The sequence below is a fragment of the Pleurodeles waltl genome, chromosome 9 (genome assembly GCF_031143425.1).
Source record: "Pleurodeles waltl isolate 20211129_DDA chromosome 9, aPleWal1.hap1.20221129, whole genome shotgun sequence".
In the NCBI taxonomy this organism is placed as follows: domain Eukaryota; kingdom Metazoa; phylum Chordata; class Amphibia; order Caudata; family Salamandridae; genus Pleurodeles; species Pleurodeles waltl.
Window position 1 is genome coordinate 926167630 of NC_090448.1, and position 15658 is coordinate 926183287.

Sequence of the window (15658 nt, forward strand, 5' to 3'; positions counted from 1 at the left end):
TGATACCCAACTAAAACAAAAACAAAAAAACACACAAAAAAATTTGCCCTGGTGCCTAGAGGTTTCTGCCCCCCGGGGGCAAATCGTCCTAATAACAATAGGCCGATCTGCCCCGGGGGAGCAGAAATGGCCTAAAATAAATTTGCCCCCGGGGGAGCGACCCTTGCCTAAGGGGTCGCTTCCCTTCTGTAAATTTGGGGTAAAAAAAAATCTCCCTGGTGTCTAATGGTTTATGCCCCCCTTGGGGGCAGACTGGCCTCATAAATATAGGCCAATCTACCCCCAAGGGGGGCAGAAATGCCCTAAATATAATTTGTATACTAGGGAGCGACCCTTGCCCAAGGGGTCGATCCCCAACTAAAAAACAAAACAAAAGAAACACACCAAATGTATTTATCCCTGGCACCTAGTGGATTCTGCCCCCCCGGGGGCAGATCGGCCTAACAATAGGTTGCTCTGCCGCAGGGGGGGGGCAGAAAAGGCCTTGAAAAATTTTGCCCCCCCTGTGGAGTGAGCCTTGCCCAAGGGGTTGCTCCCCTTATGCCAATTTCAAATAAAAAATTAATCCCTGGTGTCTAGTGGGCATTTCAAAAGCCGGATTGCTTTACAATCCAGCTTTTGAAATGCTCTGAGAGACCTCAAAGGGAAGGAAATTCCTTTCCTTCCCTTAGAAGCCTCTCAGGGCCCCATCACATGATCGGAAGAGAAATGCTCTGCATTTCTCTTCCGATCGCGAAGTGGCCTCTGATGAGGTCACCAGACGTCACTGGGTGGTCAGGGGGGTCGTGGGTGGAAGGGGAAAGGCTTCCCCTTCCATCCCTGCCTTGTGGGGGTGGGAGGGAAGCCCACAGAGGGAGCGTTAGCGCTCCGTCTGAGCTCAGTGCCCAGGACGTAATGGTTACGTCCTCGGCACATGAGCATTGTGCCGCAGGACGTACCCATTACATCCGCGGCACAGAAAGGGTTAAGGGGGAAGGCTCACCTTGCATATGATTAATGTTACCTGACGCAGCTGGTTGTAGCGCAAGAGAAAAATTACGCAGGACAGGGAAAAGTGACGTATTGTGCCTAATGGATCACTCTGTGTATATGGAGTACTGAATGTTCTGCCACTGCATAGAAAAATGGTGCATTGGAGGTGCAGGCTCTTTGTAAATATTCCCAATGGTTCTTAAATATGTCAGATCCAAGGTTCTTGACAACACAGAATGAATCAATTTCATCTGGCTTTATCGCAATATTCTACTTTTATTTGTGAATGTATCATTTTGGTACAAGAAGCAAAGTTTGACCAGATGTTCTTCTGCTCTTCAGTAAAAAGAGTATGCCTAATATGAGAAATCCATGGAGAGATTTGACATAATCTGAATTCAAAATATTGGCCAGTGTGTTCGGATGAATTTTGACATCCTTTTTTTTCCACGGCCTAGTCCTCAGAGAAATTGATTGAACCAAAACCTTACTCAAAATGTCACCTGACAGCGCCAGTTCTGGGAGTTTCAAAGGGTCAGACTGAGGAAACCAACAAGAATAATTGGCATGAGCTATTGCCTAACATTAAAGTGACACCTAATATGGCTCCATATAATGCCTTAACAACAGACTTTGCCCTAAAGTTTGCTAAAGGTCTAGTGAGAACTATAAAGGACGCCTACCCATTTTCTTCTGAAGGGCTGCTCTAATATGGACATATTCATCCAGAAGAGCAACTCTCTTTTAAATTGGCTTAAATGTTTTCTTTTTTCTGGAACAAATGGAAATTTAGCTAGTTCAACGCAAGCTCTAATATTTCAGTATTAATTTAAAATGACTTCTCAGGCTCAAAGCCCAATTTTCAGTTTGTCTCATTGTCTCATAAACCGTTAACATTACAGTCATGATGCTAGACGTTGGTGCAGCACAAATTCTGTGTGGGCAGCTGGAGGTGGTTTGTCTGTATATAAAAAACAATGAACGAACTGACTGTTTAAAATAAGGCTGCCCTCTTCAAATGACGGGGGTAAGGAAAGAACACTGCTTGGTCCTCTTGTCTTCCAGGAAGTATTTTGTTTACCCCTAGGATGTTTCTGTCAATGAAGGCTGAATCAAACTAGTTCAATGCCCTTCTGAGAAGGGGCATATCATCAAACATTGAACTAATGTCTAAGAAGATCAAAAACCTTTTCTTTCTATACTTCATGAAAAAACAATATAATCTGAATACCAACACTTCCCTACCGACCAGGGTCCAAATGCAGCCTGCCAATCTTCAATGATGTTATTAGAACCTAGGAAGGACTGGAACCTGACTACTAATACTTTACCGAACAACTATAATAGATAGAGGTAATGTAGTCACTCTTCTTACATATGGGAACAATTAATACAATTTACCTGGAGGAAAGTGCAGTCCATTTTTCAACAATTGCACTAAATAACACATTCAACAGAACAGTCCAGATCCCAGCATCATATGCAAAGCAATCAATGGGAACTAAATGTTGGCCCAGGCTCATTCCACTCTTCTTCACTCTGATGGAATTTATATTTTCTTCTACTGTAAAGGAGGGGGTGCCACAGATTAAATAACAACTGTTTGCCATATTGTGGCAATTATTTCAGTCTCTGCTAATGTTTTTACTATAATATAATGCAGAGAAATGGGATAACCCATCATCTGCTGCCATATAAATAATTCTTGCCCATTGCTTATGAGAATAGTCACTATTTTTGGGTTGAGCGCTCAAGCGCTTCCAACCTGTTTTGACCTTCAAAAATCCCTTGATGTTATTGGTAAATGCTTTATGTTTGTCACGCCTTGGGGTGTTGTTGTTTGCTGCCGTGCAGACTAATTCTGCTACATGGATAGCTGCACAAGTGCCTTTATATTTTACTGTGATCAAACTACTTTTTTCTTTTCTGTCTCTCTTTCGGACACCATGGCGCTTTGAATTGGCTCGCACTGCTATCACCCAGAACCTCTCACCCGTCCTTCACTTTCCTGTTGCTCTCTGCCCATCCACAACACCCCTCCCACATCGTTTCTTTTCACAGATGATTTCATGCCATGTTTAAACCATAGCTGCAGTGTAAGCAGAACAACCTCTTCCATACCACCGTCTTTGCCCGCCTCCCCTTGAGAGTATAAGACTTGATGAATGGCTGTGAACTGTAATAAAATACAGTGTGTTTGCACTCAAGGCACAGTGTTTTGACTTCTTGCACTAACAGAATGGCACACATTGAGACAAGATTTGCAAATATATTCTCAACAATAAGCAGACGGTTCAGCAACAAGGGACTGTCTATTCATCAATCTAACCCCTATTTTGTGTACTGATATCACAACTCATGAAAGGTGCAAGACGTTTAGGTATTTCCATCAAAACATAATTTTGCCTTCTGGAGAGCTCCTCAAAAACAGCACAAGGACATTTTTGGCCTTATTAAGTAATTTGGCACTACAACGAGGTGCCCCCCTACAGCTGTTGCGTTAACTTGCATTATGGAAGTACTAACCCTGGATTGCTAACACACAATTAGCATTGATCGTAGGATACTGAGTCCCTCTTGAAACATTGATATGTGCCCCAATGTCAGGTGGAATTTCATACTTGTCAGACTGTATCTACTCTGCAAAAACAACATATTTCCGCATCCCAATGCCTTCATAATCCATTCTCCCAGCCTCCCTCTAGTGCCAGGATGGCGTGGGAACGGCCGTTTTCCGGTTTGATTCTAAATTGCAACATTTTCATTTTTGGGTGGTGATAGAGGAAGAAGGTAAATGGAAGTGCTTTGGTGATATGCAGGGCCAATGGAATTATGTGGCAGGAAAACACCACATTATGAATCAGGGTTGACCAATTTATGTGGGAAAAAAATAATAATTTACCACGCCAATAGCTCTAACTCAGGCAAGTGCGAGACCAATTGCATTTCAAATGTTTGCTCCATTTACTGCTTCAGGTAATTGCTCACAGGTTTTATTTACAAACAATCTTATTTTTCCTTGCAGAAGTTTTATATTCCGCTTAGGATTCACCTAAGCTCTCCAGACTAATTGCCTTAGAGGTTTTAATCGTCTTCAATAATATGGTTTTGCTTGGTGCAGTCTTGATCAAATCATCCTCTATACTGTTTTTCCCTCTTTCGATGTCCTCTGTAGCAGAAAATACCACTCCACTCTCTCTACCAATATGTTTAGGTTCATCTTGTCCCATCTTGTGATTGTCCTTCCCCTTTAGTATTTCCTCTTTCCCATTCTTTGACTTGTCTGACTTGTAGCCTTCCCTTGCTCACTTTTAGGTAACTAATTTTACCTTTTTTCTTAATCGCTCCTTGAGATTTCATGTGCTTTTCAGCTTTAGCGTACTTGTGCACCACCAAAGATTTGTACAAATGTTTCATATTGCGGTCTTTCCAGTGTTGGTGTATATATGAACAACAATCCAAACTAGTAAAATACAACAAGGAAGTGAAAGACAGGTTGCACAACCACGCAAATGTGAGATACAATATTAGCTGTAGACTGAGTTCAAGACATAAAAAAGTGGAATGTGGCTGTATCTGCCAGCACTAAAAAGGCATTAAATAAATGCTCTTATTTTGACATTTAAAAAACGCAGTAGAGTCTTTAGCAAAATGCCCCGAGGCCCCAATTTGTTCTCTGGCCTAGTTCGAGGTAAAGTCCTGTCTCTGTGTTCATAAAACAGAAGAGGATAATAGATGTCTTGGGTTTGACAGACGCACATGTTTGGTCCTGTCTTTCGTCTAACATAAAATGTTGTACTGTTTGCTTTAAGTTTTTATTTGGGGACTTTCAGATCATTGTGCAATAGAGGTGATGCAGATGCCTTAACCTTATGCTGCACATTCAGTTATGTGTGTTTTAATGAGTTTTGTGTAACACAACTGTGTTGCCATACTGTTTACAAAGTACTGCACTTGACAAATTTCTGAAAGAATACGAATGAGTAACATACCATTGTGTACAATGATGGGAAACATGTTCCTCTGTTATTAAAATGTTCTCGTTTTATCCATGAATTTACAACAAAATTGTGAAATTCACGGGGCGTAGTTTCAGGGGGTGTTTGGGTTGTTACATCCCTCTAGTTCATGTATTTTCAGGTAAATAGTTGGGTTCATGATTTCAGTCGGGTATGGGGCGGTGTCTGTCGGACGTTTACACACATAGACAAAAAACGCACACATACACTCTCCCTCTCTCTGTCTTGAAAGTTTTTAAAAACATTCATTATTTAGCAACATTTTGGGGCAGATTTAAGAGCCCCTAGCTCCTCCTTGCTCCATATTGGCGTATTGTTTTTTTTACGCTAATGTGGGCCAACAAGGCCAAAATCGCTGCACCAAATTTACAAAGTGGCGCAATGCATGCATTGCGCCACTTTGTAACACTTTGCGCTATATTATGCCTGCACCGGGCATAATGTATGCAAAGGGGGTGGTCCCCCGTTAGGGGGGCCAGAAAAATGGCACAAAGAAATCTAAAAGGTTTCTTCGCGTCATTTATTTTGGCACTTTTAAGGCCTGCTCAGAGCAGGCGCTAAAAGGGGGCACACCATTGATTACAATGGGCCTCAATGGGCTTTGTAAGATTAGCATCAAAACTTTGATGCTAATAATGGAAAGCTCCGAACTAGCATCAAAATGCTGACGCTAGTTCCCTTAACTACCACCATGGTCCGCCTTATCTTATATAAGGCACAGACGTGGTGGCGTTAGGGGGGCTCTCTAGGAAGTGCAAGAAAAGTGGCGCTGCACTGGGTGTAACGTCAATTGTGTTTGCTCTCACTTAGTACCCGTACCAAACCTCATTTCTCTTTCTTTCACCTGCCCGTTAAGCCCCTCACATGTGCCCTGTTTGAAGTAAAACGTATTGTAACATTCTATGCCGGTGTGATTGTTGTAAAATCTGAACCTCAACCCATTCCTCCCCCAAGCTCACTGACAAGGCTACACCACTGGAAATAGAACACTTCAACAAATTTCAAAATTCAATATGAATATGAATTTGTGGTACAGAGACTCTCAGATTTAAATAAAAAAATGAATTATGACTAAAAAATCAACAATCATGGCACTTTCAACAGTTTAACTTCTGGCCCTTTAAAAGAATTTTGCAACCTATCACAAAACTAAACAACTGCTCAAAAGATGCAAATGTAAACTATCCTCTAATTTTTCAATAACTCCGTCTGTTTTATATAAAAAGTGCGTATAGAGGACTTCAAGTTAACTTGCTTGTGATAACGCGTCCCGTTTAGATAATTTACTAAATCTGGGACTCGTTTTAGGCCAATGAATCTTTTGACTGTAACTGGAGACACCTTAAGACGAGATAACTAATCAGCATGTCAATCAATAGATCAATAACCTCATTAATATGCACAATAACAAATCAATCAAATTGGTTAGTGACATTAATGAAAACCGAAACACCCCATGACCTTTCAGTCATGAATAACCACACAAAATTTAGTAAGATTTACGATATTTATTCCCTATTGATTACACTCGACTAGCAAGTTTATTAGTCTCAATACCAGAAAACACATCAACAATGTCACAATATGGCAACTCGAATAAGATTTCATCAAAGCAAGGATCATAAACATTAGAATAAAGCACGACGTCAACATGGATTAACTGTAGCAGAGTACCATTAGCGCATTATTCAACAAAGCATTGATTCGGTCATTTGTCTATTTGCACCCGTTTAGTGAACCCCATAGCTAGCTCGAATCAGCATTGGCATGTTGGGCTTTATGCAAAACAATTTAGCAACACAAATTTAGAAAACATCTGGCTATGGTCTCTATCAAAAAAAGCAGTTGGTACCTAGAAAGAAAAGGCAAACAGACAATTACAATTTCATTATCATATAGTTACCCTCTGTTATGGGTCAGCATTCAGAGTCAGTCTTCATCCTCAGGACGTCAGTTGATTCGCCATCAGCCAGGAAATGCAGAAAAGTTCAGCAAGATAGGTAATAAGGAACACTTCCCTCATAAGGAGGAAAAGTATGAATCGGGCAAGACAAGGGTAAGGATGGTTTGAAGATTCAAACAGCAAAGTCTTTGAGACAGAGTGACAAAGTGGCTAGGTGCTAGCAAAGAATGGCACGTAATGGCTGATTTCTCCTTGTGACACAGTGTTATATTAATCTTGTTGTACAGTCTCCTAATTTCCAATTGGGCAAATATTTGGTGCATCATTATCTCCAACCAATAATTGGTTTGTCATCTCACTAGGATCTTCACTTTGGTACAGTTCTCACGTAGTTTATTGGCTCCTGTAATTGACGTCTCCAACGGGTAGAATGTCAGGTACAAACTTTTATTCTCGCGGGCTCAGTCAGTAGTCCCATTGTCTTTACCAGTTCAGGCGACCTTGTACCTGTTGCAAGTTTACACTGTTGCATTCAGCAATAATGTCTCCTTGAGCAAGTTGGGTCTCATGAAAAAGAATCTACTACGGTTACACACATCTTCTAGCTTCTGGAAAAGTTCGGCTACATGTCCTTCAGCAAGTCAGCACATTGCACGTTAGAAAAACACATTTAATATGAGACTGGCAGCTAGGCCCCAACTCATGCTAACTAAGGCCTAGTAATTAATTTTAGCAACATCTTAACATATAACTCTTAAAGCTAAAACAAAACCACACATTAGTACATCAAAAGTTAATTATTAGTCAACTTCATTTATCATCGTATACATTGGTGGTCACTCCCCGTGGGCACATTTCAAACGCATATGTTAAAAGCACATTAATACATTTTCTTTGCGACATCAGTATACATTAATTTGCAAACATTCCACGTTAATTTTTTGATTATAACAATTACACTCCAACAATTGTTCTGCCTGATAAACACAAAGACAGCTATTGTTTGCAATGAGTAAATACATATGTATATGTATATCACAAAATAAACTTCATAAATGAATAAATGAAAGCCTATCTAGACATATTTCATTTTCAGTTGGCCTGTATGACAAGGAAAAACTTAAGATAGAAGCTGGGAAAATATCATTCAAAAAACCCCTCCCTCACCTAATGCAGTAGTTCAGCACTAAGCTACCTAGCCACGTGTGGTAGAGTATCAATGCAACCATATCCTCAAACTGCAGGAGTTTCTCGTTTGATCATTCATCTATAGGATGTGCCAGAAACATCAAAATTGCCATACTGCAGCACAAAGATGATCCAGCGTTGCTCGCTCACATACTAAACGATTGTAAACTCTTCTGACCAGCTCTCCAAATTATTGCAATAATTAAAAGATCAAGATAAGCAAACCTAAATCCAAGACTATGATCTGTAGAGCCCAGTCCATGACCACTCTAAGGAGAACCGCGACCAGTAGTTAGAGGAAACACAAACATGCAGCTTTAAACATCAGCAAGGATATCATCTTGAGCCAAAAGGTAAAGACAGACAATGGAATAATGGAAAATGAGTCCAACCAGTGGATGTCCACACAAAACGATCCAAACATAAAGAAAAGAGCTTTAAATAAGTGCAACTGGAACTACAAAAAAGACATAAAAGCGTGTGAAATTCGGACCTAGTTTCCCAACCCCTCCCGTAAAAAGGTTTCTCCAAGGAGTTAAAGCAAAGAAGTCTCAAGAAGATCGCCGAGAGATCGAAGTCAAACCCCAGCAGTGAAGCGATCTTTCCACAGACCCCTAAATATGAGACTGCAGAAAAAAGCGAACAGACTTGACTTAGAATCTCAGCGCTCAACACAATGCAGGTAGGCTAAGATGAGAAATAAAGCAAAGCTAACACCATTAAAAAGTTAAAACAGAGGCTATTCATCACAGTCACGCACCATCTTATGTCTTCCAACCCTATGAGTTCCAGACTCCAATGTATTATGCAGAGACATATGTGGCACATTTTCTGCCATGAACTTGTGTTTGTATTGTGAAATATTTTTTGCACACGTGAGCCCTACCAGCCGAAGGTTTAATTACATTTCATTTTGATAAGGATTCAGTGGCTCTATCTATCCAGCGCCTAACTATTCAGTGGTGAAAACAGGTTAGCTATAGCAGAATTGAAAATAATGCTCAGACGTACTATGTGCTCCAAAAAGATGTGGAAAGAGATGCAGTCTGGGGCATGGTTTAGAGTCCCTGGAGTGATCTGAAGGAATCTCTGGACAACAAGAGAAGTTGGTGGCAAACAGTGACTTTTTCATACATTAGTCGAAAGAATGAACAATACAGGGAGAGCTAAGGAAAAAAATTGGTAATATGTGTCTAATCCCCATCTTTTGCTATTTCTGCACACATTATTGCAACCCTAAAGCTCCTTCTTTCATTTTCTTAAGAACTAGACTACATGTTCCTTTAGTGCTGGCAATATCTATTCAACCTCCCCTGGCTTTTCCACCACTGCGGGGATACATACACAAAGTATTATTCTTGCTGCATAATGAGTATATTGCTGTTTTTTAATCTATTCAGAATATGTTTTGGGGTCACTTGGCTCCCTGCGATATATAGTTCAAGCTCCAGCTTCATAAAGCAGTCCACTCTCTAACATTATTTATACAAACACTTACCATGGTAACTTCATAGACATTAATGTCACCACGCAGAAAAATGAGGATGTGGTGTTGGTTACCCCAGAGGCATACTTTAGGGACTTGCATAGGCAAACCAAGGCCCTTTATTATGTTTCAGAATCAGATCTCACCTGACCTATTCACATCTCAGATTTAAAATAGCCCACCGAAACCTCAAAAGGCTTTCACAGCACTGATATTTGCTTCACGCTTCAGCCCTCCAGTATTCAAAGCGCAGAACGACTATTTAAGCCGCTCTCATAATTTAGTTCAGTTGGAAGAAAATAAAAGAAATGCAGCATTGCTAAAAACGCTGTATTTTGCAAACATCACCGTTCTTTTCTTCGGCCTGGGCTTTGTCCATTTTTTAATGTGAATTTCGTGAATTTGTTGAGTAGAACACAATGATGAAAATTCCAACTAAGATTTAAAAGAGTTTGTTAAATGTTCATGCACTTCACTGTAGTAATAACCTAACTGAACTGATGAAAAAGAAAATGTTCTTTTTAGGAACATATTGTATTTGTGAGCAGCAAGAACAATGTAAAACAAACGTTTGCTAAAACAAAGGTGCACGACAATGTATTTGGAGAATGCTCAAAATCTGCATTTATTCATCACATGGCATAAATCATTTATGTGTGTATTATCTGCATAGTGCCAATTGCCCGTTATTGAATTGTAATTAGATTCATTTAGCCCTTACTACACCTAATAAGTTGTGGTTAGCGATTTACGCAGGGCAGCACTCTGCTCTGGAACCCAAGGTTAGTGGTTAATCTAGTGGCTATGGATCATTGGGGTTAGTTTTGCACGCTCAAGCGAAAGATCCCATGCATTTGCTGCAGTTTCTTTGTAGTAGATTAAATGAATCTGTATTAGGTGTAATCTTTAGCTGGAGAGGTGGTATGTGACTCCATGCAAATGGTTGGCAGTATTAATAGATGAGCTGCAAGAGATTAGGGCCCAGGTTTGAGAGGGAGAGAGAATGACAATTCCATATCTACAGAGATATGGCACTTTTATCCTCTCTCCATAGTGTTGACACACAAGCAGGCTGCAGAGCACCAAACAAACACTTTTGTGCCATAGTGCAGAGGTGTGTGCATGAGTCTAACATAGGTTTTGTACTTGAAGGGTACATTCCAGGACAAAATACTATGCTTATACTAACTTTAAAACGTTCCCCACATTGGATGTGTGCTGTATTGTAAGAAGAAATAAAAGCATCTCTATTTTTTAACGCCCATGCACCACCCATGCAGTAACACACGAGGAACACAAACCTGTACTTTGCACTGCTATGCAGTACGGTTAGGCAACATTTCAGTGCAAAACACATTTTGAGCTGTAAAGTAAATTAAGAAAAAGGTTATGCAGGTTGAAATCATTTTTGTGATTCCGCCGCAAAGTGTTTGTGAATTTGCACCCAGGTATTGTTAGGTTGCCGGGATATTCATTTTAAAACAAAGGTTGTGATCTTTGAACGGAAGTGTGGGAAATTTGAAAGCATACAATAACAGGGATTGAGGCAAACAGGAATGTGATATAATATAGGCACAGAGGCAGGATGTGTGCGGAGATTGAAAATAAAGGGAGGGTGATTCTAAAAAAATGGGGCATACAGAGCTTTATATCTCAAAATATTCCATTGTATATATTCTTCACAAATGAGCTAACCTTTTTCCAAATTGTATATTTTTCACTTAGATGCATTTTTATGCTTTTTGGGTGCTTGAACCCGGACCTACGTGACACTGCTTGAATGTTATTAGTGTGACAATTACGTTCTGAATGAGAAAAAATGCAACCATAGAAGGTGCTTCATACTCATCAGTGAGATGCAGTTTGTGTTTTTGGACTACAGAGAGCCAGGAGGATCTGTCTGGGGGTACCCGTGTAACATAAGGAGACCATCTTAGACACCAAAAGAGTGGTGGGTGAAACTGCTTGAATTATTTAGAACCACTAATTCTCTGGGAGTATGCATTCCTTGGTTTTGTCAGCTCAACAGAATCATTAAAGACAAACCATATGTAAATCACTAGTGGACCAGCCCCATCAGAAACAATGCAGACAACATGCAAGTCTGCCACCAAAGTAAGAGTGAAGAAAGGGATACATAAGTAGCTAAGAAGAGAGTATGTAGAAACCTATATGGGTTGATTAAAAGGGCTGGGGATTGTAGGTGATGTCTGAGGAAGATTGGATGAGTCTTGAAAGAAGTTTAAGAGTGCCTCTTGATATAAAAAAGGAAGCATTGAGAACATACAATATGAGATGAAAGGGGATTCAGTGGCTGCACAGAAGCAAAACATTACAAAAGGGTAAATAGCTGGTAGTTGTGTAGAGCGGCATGAAACTTCTAAAAAGTTAGAGGATACAGTCAACAAGTGGTTGGAGGGGTTCTAGGTTCTGAAAAGGTATGTGAAGTTGTGCAAAACTCAAGACATGATTGTTGAGATATATGTTTGAACTACATTCTGCTTCATGATGCCAATCTGCACTAGGTAGTCCAGCAGCTGGAACTAAAATGAGCATGGATGAACAGTGCATGGCAGGAGAGTCAATAAACAAACAAGACTGGCAATATGATGGTTGAACAAAAATACTTCGAATAAAATGAGGACTGAAAGAGTATGTGAATCTTTAGCTAATGCAGGTAATCGTTCGACCAGCTGCTTTGGAGGCCTCATGAAGGCTTGTCAGCTCTTCTAGAACTGCAGCAGTGAGAAAAATAAAATAAACTTTCACCTAAAAAGATCAGAGGAATTGTAGTATTTCACTGTGGTCACTCTCAGTCTCAGTAGAGGGTAGCTTGTCGCATGCCCTTGCACCTATTTATGAAGTTGCCTTTACAGTGGGGAAAAATATATTTACCATGGGGTATAAAGTATAAACAGGGTGTTAAACCATGTTTGGGGGAGACTTTCTACCAGAGGGTGGACTGATAACAATGTCGGTAAGCCACTCTAGACAGTCCTAAAGTGGACAAATACAATTTATCATACATATTCTCAGCCCAGAAGAAGAATGCACAGTCTGGAAGCAAGAGGGTTCCAAGTTAAAGGATGTTTCTGCCAATGTTAGGTCTCTGACCAAGAACTTTACAAGTATTCCCTCCTTATTTTGTGAAGGTCTTTTTATGTGGTAAGCACCAGTACTCATTTCAGGAATCAGGACTTGTTTTCATTACCAGACATTGAACTAGGGAAAGACAGATGAAAAATATATAAAAACAGTGAGCGATGGAGAGATAAGGAATACAAAAAAGAGCCTGCAAAACTGAAATAAGGAATCAGAGTGGAGGAACAAAAAGATATGAAGAGGAATCAAAAGAAATCAACATTAGGCAGACTAAACAGCCTTGGTATTTTGCAACACAACCATTGAGTAGCACCAACAGCTGTCTCATGAGAAATGCTTTAGCTCCTGCACCAACCTAAATTTTACAAGTTAGCACTGCAAGTCCTTGTTTTATGTGTATGGGTGGAAGTGGAGCAGCACATATGCACTTTGGGCTTGATTTGGAGTCTGGCGAAAGGGTTACCTCTTCACAAATGTAACAGGTATCCTGTCTGCCATGTTACAAGTTCTATAGGCTATAATGTGATTGTAATTACAGGTGGGCGGAGCTCACAGAGTTCCACTCTGTAGAATTCCATGTAGTTGATTTAAAACGGTGGAATTCCATGAGCGGTGGAGTGTGGCCTGCCCTAGTGGCACTCTGTCCTGAATGCACCTGATCTTGGAATTGCTAAGCAGGGTCAGGCCTGGTTAGCCAGGCCTGACCTTGCTTAGCACTTTGGAGATTGGGCACATTCAGGACAGGGCGTCTTCAGTGAAAACTGCAGTTTCATGCCTCTTGTGCACTGACCTGCCCCATGTGCAGTGCACATGGTGCAGGCCGATGCTCAAGGGGCCTGGGCAGAGTGGTGCACAAGAGGCCTGAAACTGCAGCTTTCACTGCCTATGGCCCTGGCCTGAATTCAGACCAGAGCAATAGACAGCAAAAGCTGCTGTTCCAGGCATCTTGTGCACCACTGTGCACAAACGAAAAAAGAAAAAAAATGAGGACTCACCTTGATCATTCTAGGGGGTCCACATTGCCAGCAGTCTGGTGCTCTGCCTCCTTCTGCCCCCTGCTCCTGGGCAGGACTGGGCTGCTGGTGGAGGGAGGTCTACAATCCTGGGTCTGGAGCTGCTGACACCAGCGAGCAGCTCCATCGCTGACATTGAGCCAAGACTGCGCACAGCAGTCCAGTTTGGGCCACACAGTGCAAGCACAGACTGTCTGCGCTTGTGCAGTGTGGATAATAACTGGTCTTCATTGCGCACATCATGATCTCTGCTCCGCTGCAGGGGCTAGCAGAGTTTTTGGTCGAACTCCAAGCGGAGTGTGGAGTGCCAAAAACTCTGTTACCTACGCCAGAAAGGAAGAGCTCACGGCCCACCCCTAATTGTAACATGGCAGATGGATATCTAACACATTCTTGACAAAGTAACCCCCTCTGCCAAACTCTAAATCAGGCCCTAATTCTTTTCAGAAGTTAATATTGTAAGACATTTAAACAAAGTTCCCAAAGGAAAGAATGTAGAGACAGTAGGAGGATTTGTTGAACCTACCTTGACATTTGGTACACTTTATGCCCACCGAAAAAATTTAACTTGTGTCCTGACGAATGTTAAACTGAATTTTTAGAGCACATTGAGGATAGAAGGAAAGGAATGAAAAAAAGATACAAAAGGGAATAGTATTACAAAGCTGGGGGAAAGAAGAAGAGACTCATTCAGACGCAGGAAATCAAGCGGCCTTGACCTTAGATTGGCAACATGTAGGGAAATTATGTACATACAGGCCTAAATGAACACCTGGCACTACATTTGTGGGAAAGAGTGAGTGTACAATGGATTAAACCCAGATCTGTGATTGTGGGTGAATGTTTGCATTGTTCAGCACTCCGTCCATCATCCTTTTGGGTTGCCCTAAGTGAGAAAGGTATGTCCAGACTTGGGTCCTGTGCTCATTGTGCCACTGGATTCAAGCTAGCCTGGCTGATGAAGGTTGATGCCCTGAAACCGGTCCCAGAATGCTTGTTTCTGGTCAAGGAGGACCTGGCTTGGCAGTTCGGGCTGGACTGTTTCCATGAGGAACAGGGTCAAGACTGATTTGCATATGGCTGAGTCCAAACTGGGGTGGCATGGTGAGCAAAAGAACGATGGATTAAACCCAGATCTGTGACTGAGGGTGAGTGTTTGCATTGTTCAGCACTCCGTCCATCATCCTTTTGTGTTGCTAAAGAGTGAGTGTAGATCTGTGTTTTGGTTCAAGAGCAGTTAGACCCTTATGTTGGCTGGATGAGATCCTGCTATACCTGCAGTGTATTTCATTTGTGGGAATCATGCATACTTCAGGCTTCCTAGTGGATGGTATGATACATGTTATTTAGGAATAGTTTTCCCACATATTTATCATGTGGAACATTTCAATGATCCTGTGTGGGGAAACAAAGGCAAACCCCAGAACTTAGAGAGGTGCTAGTGCTTCAGACTTTATAGGAGACATTTTTGGTGCAATGATTCCATCTATAGGAGTGATTCTCAAGGATTTCAAGATAAGAAATTTGTTGACTATTGTAGATAAGTTGTCTACAAGTGCAGCAGGTGCCTTATTGTTAGACAATAATGAAATGTTTGCCATATGATCAATGGTTTCATGAAACAGACTTAAGTTAGCCACCTTTCTAGTGAAGGAGGGGGGAGTCTGCAAGATGCTGAACGTTGAAAAATGTTGCACTTTCATCCCCAGCAATAGCAAAGAGCTGAAGAAGTACATTAAGAACATTACTAATCTGAAAGAGAGCGGAAGGAGTTAGAAGCAACAGTTGCCTGGGAAACAATGGATAGTTGGAAAGTGGTTTGCAAACTTAAGGAGTGGAATAATTGGTATTATCTTGAGACCTTTACTGATAATTTCCCCGTGTGCCTTAGCTATATTTGGATCTTACAATGGATCCAATAGATTTCAGAGGAAAAAAGGAGAAAAGGGGAAAAGACAGGAGGAAGTAGAACTTG